Source organism: Hyaena hyaena, unplaced genomic scaffold (assembly GCF_003009895.1).
Source record: "Hyaena hyaena isolate Hyena2069 unplaced genomic scaffold, ASM300989v1 scaffold_669, whole genome shotgun sequence".
Taxonomy (NCBI): domain Eukaryota; kingdom Metazoa; phylum Chordata; class Mammalia; order Carnivora; family Hyaenidae; genus Hyaena; species Hyaena hyaena.
The window spans coordinates 792948-812654 of NW_024081304.1; the positions used below are offsets into that span (position 1 = coordinate 792948).

A 19707-nucleotide genomic window follows, 5' to 3' on the forward strand; every position below is an offset into this window, starting at 1 on the left:
AGCTCCAGAGGCAATGACATATGGGGAAAATATGTGGCGCTAAAGCCAGAGGAAACCGTGTCAAAAAAGAAAAACAGACATGAAGTAACTGACCTAATTAAAGGAGAAAAGTACACTTCCAGCAGGGAAACAAGGATGTCTGATGTGGGGAGCATGGCTGGAGGGGAGGGGGTGCCGGCCGCAGGCTCGGGACACGAGAGGGGACTTTTGTCACTTGGCTAAATACCACCAGAGGAGGAAACAGGCACTGCCCCTGCTCTACGGCTCCACTAAGCTTCTGCTTAAGTGAACGTGGAGCCTTGAGACACCAAGATTCACTCCCGGGCCGCACGGCCGTGAACAGCTCGGAGACAAGTGCTTGTACTTTATCACGTGGGACACCAAGGGGTGCCTCGCCACCAACTACAGAGAACAGATGAAACATGGGCAAAGAGAGGGGGAAAAGGCAGAAACATGGGAGGCCACATGGTGCACATCCCATCGTAGGCTCTAGGCGGGAGTGCTCCTCGTGAGCCACGGCCATTCACATAACACCAACGGCTTGTGGTGTGGAGTCAAGAAGGTAGAAGCTGAGGAGTCTCAACCTCTAAGCGAGCCACAGACTTCTGGCAAAATGTGCCCACAACAGGACAGTAATACGAACACAACCTCAAATGAAGCATTACTTCTAGCCTTCATCCACATGCGCGCTGGCACTTTACAAGCCTATCATCACAGCACGTAAACAACGGCCGGATCATACAAGGTCTTCCATATCGGTCTGCGAGCATCAAGATTATAATTTTGGACAGACTCATGGGATTCCACTGCACAGATGTATCCCAATTACTTACCCAAGAATCTTTCTTGAGTACACGAACATTTAAATTCTAACTTTTTTGTTCATACCAATAGCACTGTGACGGGGGTGCCTGGGTGGCTCAGGCAGTTGAGCATCTGACTCTTGATCTTGGCTCAGGCCATGACTTCACGGTTCATGGGTTCAAGCCTCGAGTCGGGCTCTGTGCTGATGGCACAGAGCCTGCTTGGGATTTTGTCTCTCCTTCTCTCTCTGCCCCTCCCCCACTTGTCTGCGCTCACTGTCTCTCTCGCTCTCTCTCAAAATAAACTAAAAAAAAAATACCGCTGTGATGCATACCCGCAACATACAGCGTTTATTTTCTTCTCTTAGAACAATTTGTTTCTTAGAGCACATGTCCCAAAATAGGATTACTGGATCAAGGGGTATCAATCTGTGACCCTGGCCACAAACTGCCACAAAATGTTCCAAAGCGCTTATAGACCAATTTACAGAACTCCCAGCAGTAAGTGTTTCTCAGTTTCAAGGTAACCAACCATAGTAGCACTAGGTGTTTTTTGCTGTGTTGACTTAATAGGCAAAAAATATACCCTCTTAGGGTTTGAACGTGGTTCATCCTTGCATACCATGGAGGCTGGGCACTTTGCCATGCATTTACTCACTCTGGGATATAACATGTATGTCTTTTACCCTTCCACCTACTGGAGAATTCATTCAGCCAATGGTTACGGAGTACCTACCATAGGCCAGGCAAGTGCTAGGCCTTACGATCTATGTGAGCTCCGGGTGTTAATACGGAAACTAATTATGTTATCACATCCACCACAAACTCTCCTGGTATGTTTTCATCATTTGCCCCCAGCTTTACTGAGGTTTAATTAGTGCAAATCATACACATCGAAGGTAAACCTGATGATCTGATACACACACACACACACACACACACACACACACAGTGAGTTCATTACCACGATCAAGTTAGTTACCACCCCCACCCCGTCAGACTTCCCATTTCTGTGTGGGTGGTGAGAGCACTGAAGGTCTACTCTCTCAGAAAATTTTTATGGATTTGAGTCTGTTGATCTCTTCCTGACGACTTCTATCATTTTATAGCTTACAGGTTATCATTTATGCAAGGATTGGATAAGTGTCCTATTTTCTATGGTCTCATTCGTAAGTTTTCTAAGCCTCTCACCAATATATTCTCCTGTAATTACAAAATTAACAGCGCTAATCCCTAAGACAGGATTCTTGAGCTTTAACATATGTAGCTTTTTTACTACCAGTAACTTAAAGTCTTAAAATAAAAATTAAATTTATCTTTTATATGCACTACATCAGTTTCAAAAATAACTGACTTTTTAGGGGCACCTGGGTGGCCCAGTCATTTAAGCATCTGACTTTGGCTCAGGTCATGACCTCACGGTTCAGGAGTTTGAGCCCCACATCAGGCTCTATGTGGACAGCTCAGAGCCTGAAGCCTATTTCAGATTCTGTGTCTCCCTCTCTCTCTCTGACCTCCCCCACTCATGCTCTGTGTATGTGTGTGTCTCCCTCTCTCTCAAAAATAAACATTGCAAAAAATTTTTAATTGACTTTTTAAACTTCTTCTACTGCAATGAGAAGTGAACTCAGATTTATCTATGAAGATTTGATCTCCTTTTCTTTCTTAGGCCAAAGATAAAGATACGTCAAAACATCCCTGCAGGACTCCTTTTTCTTAGAAGGATTGCTTTAAGGTGGAGTCCCCTTGCTACTCAAAGGGAAACAGGTCCTTGGACTAGCAGCGGTACAATCTGGGGCTCACTGGAGTTATGTAATCTCAGGCCCAACTCCAGACATCCTTCCTGTGTTAGAACCCACCCGTGCAAGTCTGATGAAACACGGGGGCGGACCCCAGGAGCCTGCCAAATTCTGCTGATACCCTTTCTCCTATTCAGACACCATCACAAGGTATGTCTCTTCTCAACCCTCAACTCTGTTTTTTTTTTTTTTTTAAATCTCTACAGTCAATATGGGGCTCGAACTCACGACCCCAAGATCAAGAGTCGGACGCTCTACTGACTGAACCAGCCAGGCGCTCTCAACCCTTTTAATGCACGCCCTTAAATTAAAATGGGTATCACCCAACACCACATACCTGAAAATTATAAGCTAGTATTTTGGGAGAAAGGATAGCTCTAAGTTGGTAGCCTCAGTTTCACTTAGGCCTGAGGTTGAAAACTTGCTTGCCTGTAAGAGCCAAGCAGGTCTTTAAAAAAATGAGGAACACATTCAGATAATGGCCACGTTCAACATTCAGATAAAGGACCCCTGTCCCTGGACCAAGGAGGTAAGAGAGTGGTAGGGACTCTGGCAAATTTCAGAGTTCATGCTCCAGCTGAAGACACGGCAGCTATCTGGCTATTCAGCCTCGTATTGCCCAAAAGGAATGCAGACTCGGTGTTGCCAGATCTTCTGATATTTCAAGAGAAGCTGAAAATCTGGATTTTTTTTTTTAAACATGTGAAATCTCTCAAATTTTAAATGCTGGCAACTCACTTAAAATTTTAAAAGAACACCCCTGTGTGCCAGATTCAGCCCACCAGTTTGAGACCTTGGCTCTGGACTGATAGTTTCCAAATTCTTTAAGCTTGTGTAAGCCATCTGTGCTCATTTTCACGCTTGCTTGCTGGTTTACCAAGAAGAGAGGTCACGTCGATATAAATGGTACAAACCAAATCACTATGCCTACTATATTTTAAATTTATGTTCTGTGAATATTAAAAACTGCCAAATCAATAATTAAAGTGACCATATGTTAGTGATACAAATATTTCTTCAATGTGAAATACATGTTTAATTCTTAATTAACAACATTGCTGCTCCTACAGAAACAAATACACAGAGCACCCAGCTCGTGTATGTTAAGAATTATGTTGGGTTCAGGGCTCCTGGTGGCCTCAGTTGGAGAAGTGTGCCACCCTTGATCTCAGGGTTGGGAGTTCGAGCCCCATGTTGTGTGTAGAGTTTATTTGAATGAATGAATGAATGAATGAATGAATGAATGAAAACTTTAAAAAGAGCAAAAAAAAAAAAAGAATTATGTTGGGTTCAACATTTTGTTCCAGGGTGCCTGGATGACTCAGTAGGTTAAGCATCCGACTTCAGCTCAGGTCATGATCTCGCAGTTCATAGGTTCAAGCCCTGCTTCAGGCTCTATGCTGACAGCTCAGAGCCTGGAGCCTGCTTCAGATTCTGTGTCTCCCTCTCTCTCTCTCTCTGCCCCTCCCCCACTTACACTTTGTCTCCCTCTCTCAAATATAAATAAACAATATATATAGGGGTGCCTGGGTGGCTCAGTCAGTTAAGCGTCCCACTTCGGCTCAGGTCATGGTCTCATGGTTCGTGGGTTCGAGCCCCGCGTTGGGCTCTGTACTGACTGCCAGCTCAGAGCCTGGAGCCTGTTTCGGATTCGGTGTCTCCCTCTCTCTCTGACCCTCCCCTGCTCATGCTGTGTCTCTCTCTCTCTCTCAGAAATAAATAAAACATTAAAAAAATTAAAATATATATATATATATAAACATTAAGTCAAATATAAATAAAACATTTAAAAAATGTTTTCATTCCATACGATTCCATAACAAAAACGTGGCCAAGTGGGATAACTTCAAGTTCTTGAAAACAAAGTTTTTATCATTTAAAAAACCAAAATATTCTCATGTGAAAACTGCAAAGTCCATTTTCCTAAACCATTCAATTGCATGTCAGCAAACTTCCAAACCAGAGTACGAAACACACGATTTACATTTGCTTTCACTTTGGGGGCATCTGGGCTCCAGGCACTGCCCGTCTACTCCATTATTTGCCCATGCCTGTCTGGGGGGACCAGCATCACAGGCTCAGAGACCAGACTGGAGACAGGGACTTTGGACTGCACCCCTGAACCCATCCGGGCCTACTCAATACTGGGCGATTTAATTTAAAAAGGAAAATCGGCTTTGTTTCTCCATCTGCAAAAAGGAAAATCGTCTAGGGAGGTCCCCTAGTTGAAGAAGATCAAGATGAAAATGGATGATTCTTTTTCTTTTGCTTGAGCCTACGTCCCTGGCCTAACACGTAGTGGGGCTGAATGAATGAATACATCAGTAAGAAAAATGAAGAAAGATGACAAGACACAACCGCGTTGTGACTGTGGAATGGTTTCATGTCAATCCTATCGATTTCTGTCACAGTCCAACAGAATTTAACAGATTTGATCAAGTCACCCGAGAAATTCAATGCTCTAAAGGGAAACCCAAGTGGGGCGCCTGGGTGGCTCAGTCGGTTAAACGTCTGACTTTTGGCTTCGGCTCAGGTCATGATCTCACAGTTTGCGAGTTCGGGCCCCACATCGGGCTCCACATTGACAGCACAGAGCCTGCCTGGGATTCTTGCTCTCCCTCGCTCTCTGCCCCTCCTCTGTTCTGTCTCTCAAAAGAAATAAACTTAAAAACCTTTTAAAGGAAACCCAAAGATGCTAAGCTTGGGTCAAATAAAAGATGTCACTGGGGTGGTTTAATATCTCAAAACCACTTCAAATACGTATTCAAAAACCTTCCATTAAAATGTTTCATTTTAAGAACACACATAGCTTCCATCAGTTTTCTCCCGATGAAGCGTACCAAAGTTGTAGATGGCTAAGGGCAAACCACCTAGCCAGCATTTTCAACCACATTGACAGGCCAGCCCCTCGGTGGACCTCGTTACACAGTCTAGTCTCTACTGCTGTGGGGAAATACAGGCAAGCTGCCCTCGGGTTCCTCAGAGGATGATGAGAGTCACAGTTCTGCTCTGGTGGGGGAAGACCTAAGATTTTATTTGAAGACAGGTTTCTATCATTAAAAAAAATAAAAATCTCTGTGGCACCTGGGAGGCTCAGTTGGTTAAGCATCCGACTTCAGCTCAGGTCATGACCTCACAATTCGTGGGTTCGAGCTCCGTGTCAGGCTCTGTGCCGAACGCTTGCTCAGAGCCTGGAGCCTGCTTCGGATGCTGTGTCTCCTTCTCTCTCTCTGCCCCTCCCCTGCTCACACTCTGTCTCACTGTCTCAAAAATAAATAACTGTAAAAAAAAATTTCTTTTTTTTTAAAGTCTGAAAACAACCACTTTAGGTAAAGGCCATGAATGACAGCAGCGCAGGGCTTCCCCCAAGCTGGCCGAGCAGATCGCTCGCAGCTGAGAGCCTGTGGAGGCTTTGGTGTCCGGGCCGGTTTGAACCCCAGGCCCTGGGAAGACCTTCCAGCTTCCACGCCATCAAGGAAACTGACAAAATTCAGATCAAACACTTCTCCAAGTCTGTCTTATTTTGGTTTTTTATTCTTTAAGGTAGAACTATATGTATTTTAATATGTATGAAGCAACTGGAGACAACTTTGGCCAGCTCCGTGACCATCTGCCCTAACAGAAAACAACAACCCTCACCGAATGTGAGACTGAGCACGAAAGCAGGGGTTGGGGCAGGGGGGCATAAACAAACATGCAGCAAGCTTTTGACGGAGAGAAGTGCGAATCTGGAGTGGTCTGCTTCGGGCAAATGTCACCTCCTCTCCCAAAAACGTGTGCAGGGCAGGGCACAGAAAGCCCCAAGACTGGGGCCCCTTACACCGTGCCTGGACGAACCAAGTTTGAGATCTGCAAAGTGAAGTGTCCCATCTCTCAAGGAGAGCACTGCGTAACCCTCAATCATCATCACAGAGCGTACATAAACCCTGTGGCTAAATGAAGCCCGAGGCCGCCTGTCCACACTGTCCGCTAAACGAAAGGGTTTCTCCATCTGGCTGTTCACACCGGCGCCGCTGTGCCCTGAACATCGATTCTGATCTGAAACCAATATGCTGGCCCTCGATGGCATAACCCAACGGAAGCCCTCCCTGGAGCTCCTACCCCAGATCTTGCACAAAGATCCCTGACAGCTGATTGGATCAGCCCCACCTTCCCCCCGCTGGCCTCCTCTCCTCGCTCGATGCCAGGACTGCTCGGCGTGGCTTTCCTGCTCCCTACTGTTCACGCCGGGGCATGAACACATCTGTATTTTCAGGCAGGCCTTCTAACAGTTCTGTTGTGCTTGGCACATTCACTTTTCATGCCCCCCAATTAAAAGCACATGAGATTTGTTTTTCCCCTTGAAAAGACATTTTCCCCTTGAAAGCTGATATTTAGGATAAGCAGAGAGATTTGTTGGGTCAACTAAAATGAATCCTGTTCAATCTACTGTACAAATAAAGCTTTTTTTTTTTCTTTTACAAGGTCAACCCCAACACCACTAACTGGGAGGCTGAAGGTCAGTGTCCGAATTTGTGGCCATTGGTCAGACTTACCTCACACTGGATGCGTGGAGACTGGGAGGTATTCAGCAAGGGCTGGACACAGTGGGCGACTTCCAATGTGCCTAAGTTAGGAAAAAACGAGAAGCGAGATGCAAAGTTACCTCTCCAGAAAAAAAGTTTAGAAATTAAAAAAAAAAAAAAAACACAAAAAACAAAACAACCTCCTCCCCCCAGCCGAGCTCCTTTGAAATGCCTCACGGTAACACATTCTACTTGATATTTACAACCCTTAAAAGTTAAAGCGCCAAGATGTTCTGCATCCTTCCCCGATGCCTGCTTATCGTGTACCATTTGCACTGGCGCTGGGTCTGGCCCTCATCGTCAGGCTGTGTTAGCTCAAACACTCAGCATTGTTAGCACAGTGAGCTCATGGCCTATTTCAGTTTTAAATTAACATTTGGCAATCACCCGGGTAATCAAAACAAATGACTCAGTCGTTTAGAATAGATTTATTAGTTGAGCCTCCCCCCACCTTTTAACATCTTTAGAATATTTTGCCACAGGAGGGCTCAGATCCAGGCAGAATGTAGAGCACAAGTCACCAGAGGAATATTTAGAGGTGTTTCCATGGAGACGAGGTGCCGTGCTGTGTGACCACTGAAGTTATCGCCAATCAACAACGGCATTGGGATGCGGGCGGGCTCACGGGCTCATCCCCGCCTGCCTGGGGCGGAGGGCTCAGCAACACCGGGAAACAGGTGTGCCCTGTGCCGTTCCCATCACCCAAGCAGGGACAGTCCCCGGATGCTGCCCTCCTCGCGCCCTTGAGACCTCCCCAGAGGCATCTCACTGCCTTACCCACCCCCCTTATTCAAAGGGCTGGCTGGGGCTAAGGAGAAAGGAGGCGTGTGAAATCCGGAAACTTCTACCAAGAGCACTTTTATATCAGCTGTGAAATGTACATGAGCAAATGAAATAGGAGGAAAAGACCACTCCCTGTGAGGAAGGCCCCCATCTGTTCTGTTCACTGCTCTAACCTCATGCCCAGAACAGTGCCTGTGCCACACTGGGACCCTCTCGAGAACCATCTATGGAGCGAGAATCAGGGCAAACTTAAACCATGGATTCTAACCAGGCTCATAAGTGCCCCCCTCCCGCCCCCAGGCAACCGTTTCCAGGCTGATCGCCCAACAGGAGGGGGTTAGAGATTTTTTTAAATGGTGACATCCTGGAAAATAAATCGCTGGTCCAGTTAGTTCAATAGGCTAATGGGTTCATCTCTTTAGAGATCTTAATGACACCTGTCATGTTGAAGACAACCCTTCTGACCTCAAAATGGACCAGTCTGCTGACCACAGGGACGGGTTCTTGCCTGTCAGATCCAAAGCCCAGAGGAGGGGACTCTGTGCCCGCAGCGAAGAGCTAACTTTCAAAGGCAAATGTCTGAAAGTGACAGATTTAAAAGAAACACCTTCTAGTCCTCTTCCCACCTCTCGTTAACTAGAGATAATATTTTCAGATTCTGCCACACAAATACATATTATTTGTTTCATGCTATGTGTCATTTGTTCTACAGAACTTAGAGTGTCGTTGTCTGGGTGGCAGGGACAGAAACCCCGCCTTTCTTCCCTGACAGTACTTAGCACGGCGCGGACACCTAAACAGGCTTTACCCGATCTCTTTTCCCACTACCCACAACCCATCCACACGGAACTCACTGTTTCTAGAAGGTACCGCACCCTGGCACGTAACCGTGGTGAGAATGCAGCATGGCACAGCTGTTCCCAGCAAGGGTGCCAGACTCACACTGCCTGGGCTCGAACACTGGCCCTGCCTTATGTTAGCCGGGCCTCACAATGGTAAGCTACTTCACAGAGGCTATGAGGTAGCAAGGGGGCAGGGCATGCAAAGCACTTCCCAGGGCCCCACATGTAACAGGGACCCCCCAGGCGGGAGGGAGACGCAGGGATCCCTCTTACCGTCACAGGTGCAGAGTAGAAGCGTTCTCACACTTGGATAAGGAGGTCACGTGCTGTCACGAAACCTTGGCATCAACTGCACCCGTTTAGACTGAATCCAGTTTAACCTTCAAACCTGAATCCGCCACACACTAGCCTTAACATATTATTTCACTTCACTCACCCTTCTGGAATTGATTTTTCCCAGAGATGGGGTCCAATACACACTGGGCTCTACTTGAAGGAATCGGTTCTGTACTTAAAGACTCGGAATCGCATCCTCCTTAACAGCCCAACCCCGTCGGTGCCTTTCGGGCATTCCCTGTCTGCTCCCCACCTTTACAAGTTCAGGTTTCGAGGGCCCGGGGTGGACGGGCAAGAGGCCTGTCCTCGAGTAACCAATGCCCAGGCCCTGGGGCTCTCCTTTGCGTCGGCAATCCTTGCATGTCATGTCCCCAGACACCCCCCAGAGGGCAGAAGAGAGAAAGGCCCAAAGGCTGAGGGGGCTGAGCTCACACACCAGGGTCAGACCCGGGGCTCTGCCAAGTTCGGCTCCACAGTTTATGCTTTCACCATCAGGAACCAGACGACCAAGGGTGATAAAAACGTACAGGGAGACAGAGCTCACAACAGCATTTGTAGCTCCACTTCATTTTCCTGTCTGTGCTAGCATGTCACACTTAACATTAAGTTGGGGCTGGGAGGTAGAGTTGTGCACACGGGACCGTGCCTCTGACCAGACGTAGTACAAACTACGATTATGCACACGTCAAAGTATAAAAACCAAACAGCAGCCAAACACACTGGGTAAAATATGATGGCAGCAAAGTAAAACCCAAATACTGTAGGGTCAGCCAGGCTTTAAAATAAATCATGTTAATCTTATCGCACCGATAGAATAAGTGAAATCGGACAAACCTTTTGTGTGTCTGCAGAAAAAGCCAGGAGCTACGTTCCAGTGACATTTAACGTACACAATCATCCTTGTGCAGGTCTGGCAATAGTATCGTGGCCACAGACCCTGGTGACCCTATCATTACTGACGGCCAAGCTTACACGATCCCTAAGCCACCGATCAACTGGGTGACTTATGTGGAAAAATAAAATCCAGAGATGGGAGCCATCTGAATGAAACTAAAAGACCAGCTGAATCAATCAAAATGGATGAGCCCCACAGATTCACAGTCTCCTCTAAAGTCTCTGAAATGTGATCGTCATGGTAACCATTTCTTCATCATGCTTCAGATATTCTTTTCCTTCAGAATATTCTTTTCCTACCTAAGAAGCCAAAGAGTAGTGAACCCCAAGTATCTTCATCAGCTACACTCAGGAGGGTAATGGGTGCCTCAGTCGTCTCGTTTTTCCTATTTTTATTCAAGAGCTCACACTACTATGGTAGTCAGAAACATTGGCACATGTACTGTTCAAAACACATTTTAAATGTTACCACAAATGCAATAAATACAGATGAGCTGGCCACCGGCTCCGTACCTTTAGCAGAACTGATAAACTGGCTCTCATTCAGCAAAATGATTTATTGGGAAAAATAAACACAGATGAGGGGCGCCTGGGTGGCTCAGTCAGTTAGGCGTCCGACTTTGGGCTTTTGGGCTCAGGTCATGATCTCACGGTTGGGGAGTTTGAGGCCCGCATCAGGCTCTGTGCTGACAGCTCGGAGTAGTCAAACTGACAAACATTTTCGCTGGAGTAGTAAGACATTAAGAATATCTTTGCAACAAAAACAAAAAGAAGTGGGACTACATCCTACTAAAATGTTTGAGCACGGCAAAGGAAACCATCAACAAAATGAAAAGGCAGCCTACTGAATGGGGAGAAAATATCTGCAAATCATATATCCAATGAGCCTAATATCCGATCCATGCTTCAGATCCTCTGTCCCCCTCTCTCTCTGCCCCTTCTGAGCTCGCACACAAGCACAGCTACTGTCTCTCTCTCTCTCTCTCACAAAAATAAACAAACATTAAAAAAAAAAACAGATGGAAGATGCCTCATTTGTAATCATTTCAACATAATTAAGATCTGTAACATAATCAAATCTTTAACAATATATTAACTCAATAAGCAAAAAACAAAAGGATATTACGTTACAGAAATACAATAAAATATAATTATGTGTCCGTGTATTAGGATTTAGTATAGAGTATATACCAAACATACTTTAGAAGATCATTTATTTATTCCACACAAGTTTCTGATATGTACTTTCTATGGTACAATCATAATATTCTTCACAGTTTTTTTATACTTAACAATTTATTTGGGGGACCATTCCATATTGGTATATACAGAGCAGACTCATTTTTAAAAATGTTTATTCATTTATTTTGAGGAAGAGAGAAATCCCAAGCAGGCTGCATACTCAGTGAGGAGCCCAACACAGGTCTCGATGCCACGAACTGCAAGATCCTGACTTGAGCTGAAATCAAGTCAGACACTCAACTGACGGAGCCACCCAGACGCCCCAGAACTGCCTCGTTTTTAAATGGTTCTATAGTAGGGGCGCCTGGGTGGCTTAGTCGGTTAAGCGTCCGACTTTCGCTTAGGTCATGATCTCGCGGTTCGTGGGTTCGAGCCCCGCGTCGGGCTCTGTGCTGACTGCCAGCTCAGAGCCTGGAGCCTGTTTCGGAGTCTGTGACTCCCTCTCTCTCTGACCCTCCCCTGCTCACGCTGTCTCTCTCTCTCTCCTAGAAATAAATTAAAAAAAAAATTTTAAATGGTTCTATAGTAGTCCACTGTATGGGAGTACAACGATAACTGTTACATTAGTTGAGGTATACAGCGTAGTGACTCAACAAGTCTACACTTTCTGCCATCCTCACCACTGTTCTCTACAACTTGGAAACAGGAAGGTTTTATCCTCATTCAGTTTCAGAGAAGAGAAGCTATATTTTTAAAAGATACCCAATACATATACTACGCATGAAAGCTGTGATCACTCTAGATTTCCCCCGAGGTTTGTCCAGTTCCTTCCGAACGCTAAAAAGGCTACAGCTTTACCAAAGTTCAAGTGGTGAGCCGTTTTTAAACCTTGCGCTGAAAAACAAGTAACACTTTAAAATAGTGAATTTGCTCTTACAGGTTTCCAAACTAGGGAAGAATAGGGGCCTTTCCTTCTGGATGCAGCATGACCTGTAAACTAACAAAAGGTGGAAAGGTGAGCAGTGCCCCCTCCATGCCCCAAATAAACACGAAGAGGCTTTTTTAAATAAATTTTTAAAATTATTTTTATTTATTTTTGAAACAGAGAGAGATAGAGCATGAGCAGGGGAGGGGCAGAGAGAGAGGGAGACACAGAATCTGAAACAGGCTCCAGGCTCTGAGCTGCCTGCACAGAATCCAACATGGGGCTCGAACCCACGAACCGCTAGATCATGACCTGAGCCCAAGTCGGACACTTAACTGGACTGAGCCACCTGGGCGCCCCTAAGAGGCTCTTTCCATGGGCCATTGCTGGATTTAAATTCAAATACTTTTTTGGTCATAAAGGGGGGAGGTATTAAAAGAAAATATTTTTTCATTCCTTCACTGGAGTAGTAAAACATTAAGAATATTTTTGCAACAAAGATAAAAATAAGTAAGTGGGGTGGGGTGCCTGGGTGGCTGGGTCAGTTAGGCGTCTGACTCTTGGTTTCAGCTCAGGTCATGATCTCTTGGTTCGTGAGTTTAAATCAAGTTCAGGCTCTGGGCTGACAGCTTGGAGCCTGCTTGGGATTCTCTCTCTCTCTCCCTCTCTCTGTCTATCCTCTGCTCATGCTCTCTCTCTCTCTCTCTCAAAATAAATAAATAAACTTTAAAGAAAGGAAGAAATCTATGCAGTTAAAAGAAAGCATGACTACATCCTACTAAAATGCTTGAGCACAGCAAAAGAAACCATCAGCAAAATGAAAGTCTACTGAACGGGGAGAAAATATCTGCAAATCACATACCCAACGGGGCTATTATCCAATACATAAAGCCTTCATACAACTCCATGGCCAAAAAAAAAAAACCAATCCAATTAAAAGATGGGCAGAAGATCTCAACAGACATTTTCCCAAAGAAGACATACAGGTGGCCAACAGGTACATGAAAAGATGCTCAACATCATTAATCAGCAGGGAAATGCAAATGGAAACCACAGTAAGCTTTCACCTCACAGCACTCAGAATGGCCATCACAATAAAGAGAACACAAGAGCTGGTGCAGATGTGAAAAAAAGGGCACCCTTGTATACTATGGGTGGGGGTATAAACTGGTAGGGCCGCTATGAAAAACAGTATGGAGATGCCTCAAAAAATTAAAAATGGAACTATCCTATGATCCAGCAATCCCACTTCTGAGTATCTATCCAAAGAAAATAAAGACACTAACTTTGAAATACACACACACACACACACACACACACACACAACATACTCATGTTCACTGCAGCATTATTTACAATAGCCAAGACATGGGAACCACCTAAGTGTCCATTGACGAATGGATAAAGAAGAGGTGGTATAAATATGCTGTGAAATATTACTCAGCCATTAAAAAGAATGGAATCTTGCCATTTACAATGACATGGATTGACCTCGAGGGCATTATGCTGAGTGAAATAAGCCGGACAGAGAAAGACAAATAGCAAATGATCTCACTTATATGCAGAATCCTAAAACACACACACACACACACACACACACACACAGATTGGTGGTTGCCAGAGGCAGGGGGTCGCGAGTGGAAGAAAGGGGGTTGAAAGGTAAAAAAACAAAAAAACAAAGATGAGAGCTATTTTTCCATGCATATCATTGCATAATTGCTGGTACAAGAGCTTTATGAGAATGAAGTAGAAAACGAAAACAATATAATAAAACTTTAAGAATACTTAAGAATAATAAAGGCCATCAATAACAGAGTAGAGGAAACTAAAATTATCAGGCATTAGGAACAAATGAAAACAACGCAAAACAAAACAAATGGCGAAATCCAGCAAGAAAAATGGAGTGGCAAATATTTGCTAAAGTCAAAAGGTAAAACCCTAAAATTCTTGTCCTTTGCCCTAATGTTCAATGGTATTTTTGTTTTGTTTTAAAAATATGAAGATTGATGTCCTTTCAATGACTAGTACAACAGCTCCCAAATAAAACAAATGATAAAATAAAAATTCATTTAATTGACTGATAGGCTCGAACTAGTCCTTGCCAAGTTTACAACTTTCCCACAACTCCAAGCATTCTTTCGTTAAGAAACAGGATTTGTTCCCCCTGCCAGGGTGACCGTGGGTAGCTTTCTGGAGGACTACAGTTCTGTATTTTTACATAACTCACTGGGGAATACCCGCTCCCCAAGTCAAAGCAACGAGGGACAGAGAATGAGCACGGATCCATAGAATGTGACAAGTCTGATAGAAGCATCTAGAGCATGCAGGCTGTCTCAGAAGGCTGAGAGGAAGTAGTGGACCAAGGACGTTCTAACACTGCCCTCACCCCGACAAACCATCACCAGATCCTGTCCTTTCATCCTGCCAAAGAGGCTCCAGACCTTCTCTTCCTTACGACGATCTCATTTTTGCGATCCTGATCTGGCCCATTATCCTGATCTGGCCCTTTCCCCTAACCCTTCCTCCACGGCAGTCTACAGACCGAATTTCTAGCAAGAAATCCACGGCCTTCCCACGAGACCCACGTTTCGCCTTCTGCCATATCCAACTCTGGCTCTGGCTGACTCCCGGCCTCTGGGCTTTGTCACCACCAGAGAACAGGTGCTTTGGCTCATGCCACTCTCCCCTAAACCAGGGATTCTCAAATTCTGGCTGCACCTGCAGAGCCAGAACTACTAGTGACGCCTGGGTGCCCTCTCCCACCAAATTCCCTCCGATGGATCTAACATACAACTGAATTCGAGAACCACTGCCCCATGTTCCTATGGCCCAAAGCTGGGCAAGTTTAGTGGGCATCAGAGTCTTCTGGGCAAGCGGGAGTTGTTCGAACACAAAGTGTTGGGCTCCCACCCCTGGGGTTTCTGATTCGGTAGGTCTGGGGTGGGCCCCTGAATCTGCATTTCTAACAAGCTCCCAGGTGATGCTGATGCTGCAGGTCAGGTCCGAGTACCCCACTTTGAGAAACACCAGTCAAGAGTTAAAATCGATATAATTATATGGTAGAGATAGGTACTGTATACCTACAGTAGTAACTATCATACATACGCTTTATTTAGCCAAAGACAATGCACCATCTTCTGGAATCTCTTCTACTATTGCTCTGCACTGTTCAACTTTTTAACACATTTGTTGATGAGCCAATCCACAGACTTAGAGATTACCTAGTCTGATTCTCTTTTTAGAAACTGAGACCCCAAAAAGGGAAAATGATTTATCCAAGGAATCGGATGGTGACAGGCAAACTTGGGCTGGGATTTGAGACTCCCGACTCTCTCCTCCTCCCCCTCAGTTCAAGCCTCTCCACCACACCCTTTCTGCACCTCTAATAGCTTCTCCAATTAGAATGGGAAGTTCACTGCTTGAAGAGATCGCCTTTGTTTTTTTTTTTTTAATGTTTTATTTATTTCTGAGAGAGATGACAACATGAGCAGGGGAGGGGCAGAGAGAGAGGGAGATACAGAATCTGAAACAGGCTCCAGGCTCTGAGCTAGCTGTCAGCACAGAGCCCGACGCGGGGCTCGAACCCACAAACCGTGAGACAATTACCTGAGCCAAAGTTGGACGCTTAACCGACTGAGCCACCCAGGCGCCCCTTGTTTTTAAGAACTCCCCTCGGCATCCAGCAAGCCAAGCCAAGTGCCTTGCACAGAGTAAGCGCTCAATAAACGTTTGTTGATTTCATCATGTGAAGCACCCTGACTCCTACTTTCCAAGCTGTGTCTGGCACTCTGCGAACAGTCTCCTTTCGCGCGGGCAACCTGGCAGCCCTGCTCCAATCAATTAGCCCCAAAGTAAATCCTTCGCGTCAGCCTGCACTCTGCTGGAATCGGCTACAGGGACAAGAATAAACACATAAAGAAAAATTATAGGGGCTTTAAAGGTGGACGGAACGATCACTTGATAAGGTGCCACAATTCAATTTTCAAGTTGTATGCCAGAACACGTTTACAAAGTCCTCCTGAAGTTCCATTATTATACCTAACAAACCAGCGCGGCAGTAAAACCCCAGCAGAGCCGGAAGCCTAAAGTACACTGCTCTCATAGTTTGAAAGCTTAGGCCAAGAGTCCCCCACCTTTTTTGGGCTGACATCCTCCTTTGTTCCTTAAGGGAAAATTCACAAGTACCTGGATTAAGGGTACAGAGGAGACAGAGGGGAAGCAGAAGATGAGGTGCCAAAGGGCTGTGAGAAGCACCTGGCTGAGCAGGAAGGGAAGGGCCAGGTGGATGTTGTCGCATACCTGCCCAGCATGCCATCGCCCCTGCACCTTCCCAGGTCTTCCAGCTATTTCCAGCAGCTTGAGCGGGAGGGGCAAGACTATACTAGGCCTTGCGACTGACCCAGCCTGTCTATACCTATGATGCAAAAACATTATGCGGCGGTCAGATGGTTACTTCCGCCATCTCTACAACAGACAGGGATCGCTGTACAATTGAGTCGGCTACAGGACTCGGTACAAAGTGACGGTGACCACATCCGTGTGTCTCCATCTGGTTCACCACGGGCAGAGGGTGCCCCGTGATCTTAGCGACTAAACTGGAATCCCCAAGCCTCCACGTGGATTGTGACTCAAGGGAGAGGTTATTTCTGTCCCCTCACCCCTGTTAAAATCTGCCACGTCTAACAGAGGTAGGACCACAGGTATAGTCAATCAGTGAAACTAAGTAGTGAAATCGAGAAAAATGTGTAACGGTTTATCCAGTAACAGGTGTAATGACGAATACACCTGACAAGACCCATACATAAAAGTTACTTCTGACATATAAAATAAACACATCTGGGGGCGCCTGGGTGGCTTAGTCGGTTAAGCGTCCGACTTTCGCTTAGGTCATGATCTCACGGTTCGTGGGTTCAAGCCCTGCGTCGGGCTCTGTGCTGACTGCCAGCTCAGAGCCTGGAGCCTGTTTCAGAGTCTGTATCTCCCTCTCTCTCTGACCCTCCCCTGCTCATGCTGTCTCTCTCTCTCCCCTAGAAATAAATAAAAAATATTAAAAATAAATAAATAAAAATAAAATAAAATAAACACATCTGAAATAGGTGAGCTCTACAGCCAACTCTCCCCTGTATTTGTATTTTTTTCAGGTAACTGGAGTTTCTCACCCTGGGTCTAATCACAGGCCCAAAGGGACACATGCTGTGAACCACCGGATCCCCAAGGCATCCATTCCCTAGATGATTACTTTCATTTATGTTCTAATCCTTGATGTCTTATCGGTTTTCTTCTCTTCTGGTCTTTCTCTTTTTGTCTCCCTCAGTCGCAATGGCCCCCCTCAGAACCCATTCCCTGACCTCTGCTTACTACTACCTACCATAGAATGTTCCAAGGTTTTTTTTTTTACCCCAAAGAAAACTCTACCCCCAACGTGGGGCTCGAACTCATGAACCTGAGATCAAGAGTCACATGCTCCACCGTGGGCTAGCTGGGCACCCCTAGAATGTTCTGTTTTTACAGCCAGCTCAAGAAAGCAACACATACTTCCAGTTGCCCATAATAATCGCCCAGTTTCAATGTACAGACACAAATCACAGTAAGACCTTAAAAAGCCTCATCTTTTCATACAGGCTTACAGGACAGCTGGCCGCAGTGAGTCACGGCATGGAGGTTCTGGTGTTAGGTCGATGCCACTACAAGCCATGCAATAGCCTGTGGGCCAAAGCAATCAAACTCTGACCTGGATACTGGCTCAAAGAGTTGGCATGAGCTCACCAACTGCCAGTGTTGCTAGGGACACCATAAAAACGAGGGTCAAAAAAGGGATCACTGATGGGGGCGCCTGCAGGAGTGGCTCAGTCAGTTAAGCGTCCGACTTCAGCTCAGGTCACGATCTCACGGTTCGTGGGTTTGAGCCTCGCGTCGGGCTCTCTGCTGATGGCTTAGCTCAGAGCCTGGAGCCTGCTTCGGATTCTGTCTCCCTCTCTCTCTGACCTTCCCCTGCTCACGCTGTCTCTGTCTCTGTCTCTCTCAGAAATAAATAAAAACATTAAAAAAAATTTTCTAAAAAAAAGGGTCACTGGGTTATAGGGCAGGGGACTTATTTAAGTCTGGGGCCCCACTCCCCCCAATGGTGGCAGGTAAAGAAAGCCCCAGCCCAATGCTCACACAGATCTTTCCAGTAACTATTGTACAAGCCGACAGGGGCTGGCAGAGCAGGGCCGCTCTCTCCGAAGCTCACCTTTTCACTTTTCAGGGGGCCCAGGTTACCAGTTACATCACTCAAGGAGAAGCGCTTGTCTATGTTGCTAGTGCTTAAAAACCAATGCTGCACTTTTATCTGCAAGTGAGTAATAAAAAGTGCCTGATATATTCTTTATGTTTCTGAGTCCTGAAGGGTTTTTAGGTAGACTTTTTGGCGGTTTTGGGTTTGCAGAGAAATTGAGCAGAAAGTACATTTTCCACATACCTCTGCAACATCCCCCTCCAGATTTCCCCCATTAACATCTTGGATCACTGTAGTATGTGTGCTACGCCGGATAAGCCAATATCCCTACATTATTCTTCATTAAGGTGCGCAGTTGACATCAGGGTTCACCGTGTCGTACGTACACTCTATAGATCTTAACAAACGTCCAAGGTTTCCCGTCTTACAGTACATGCTGGGGAGCAGTTAAGTCACAATTCTCAAAACAATTCTAACGGCTTTAGCTTTGTAAAAGGTAGTTTCGCAGGATTATACTGTACATCATTTTGAATGATTCATGGTCTCCCAGACTGTCTCTATCCCAGCCCACATGCATATTCAACTTTGATGACCCGCAAACCAACTGTTCGTGACTCTCAAACCTCCAGCAGGCCCCCAACCTTGAGAGAAGCCTGAAGAAATTACTGGACTGCAGAGGAAAAAGTAAGAAAAATGGTCTCCAAAAGGACACCTGATGTGCTGGAATTGGTCACTCTGAGGACAACTCAGTCTGGAGAAGTTTATAAAAGCAGTGTCGTCATGAGAAGGCAGGGCAGCATAAGTGAAGAAGCATCAGGAGACAGAAAGGATGAGGAAGAAGAAAATCGGGAAAGGAAGATGGGGCAGGGCAGGCAGCGTCGCAATCACAAGTGGCACATGGAGACAAGGCAGACAGAGTGACTGCAATGAATAGCCAGCTACACGTAAGAGAAAAGGGATGTGGACTTATTTTTTTGGGGGTAGGGTAAGTGAGGAAAGGACACATTCCGTCTCATGACCGTGGCCTTTAAGTTGTTGAATTATTCTTCCACCTCAACATGTCAACGGGAAAACAACATTTTGTATATGAAAAGCTTGCTTTGCATACGAAGTGTGTAAAGATGGTACACCTTCTGCCCATGGGAAATTCCCTCTGAAACCTGTTTCAAATCTTTTGGAAGGCTGAAGGGACAGGGTTTTGCTCCTGTACGATGATTATATACACACACTAGCTAGAGGCATAAATATGTAGGGATGCAAAATACTCTCATTTTTGTCATTTTTACTTAATGAGTAAGCATGAAGCAAAACTCAAATGAGTTGATGTGTCCTGTTCTTGGGGGATTTGACATCTTCCTGTA

General features: G+C 45.6%; 1 protein-coding gene across 3 annotated transcripts in view; it reads right to left on the reverse strand.

The window, feature by feature from the left end:
- FHL1 (four and a half LIM domains 1) overlaps positions 1-19707 on the reverse strand; it is a 64472-nt gene that overhangs the window by 33077 nt on the left and 11688 nt on the right. For 2 of the 3 annotated variants that reach the window (XM_039217157.1, XM_039217154.1), the window contains exons 1-2: positions 8805-8880; positions 7138-7208 (exon numbers count right to left, since the gene is read on the reverse strand). The gene's annotated coding sequence lies outside the window, so the exon portion shown is untranslated. Of the gene's footprint in view, positions 1-7137; positions 7209-8804; positions 8881-19707 lie in introns of those variants that run through there. The other variant, XM_039217155.1, reaches the window with a different exon arrangement.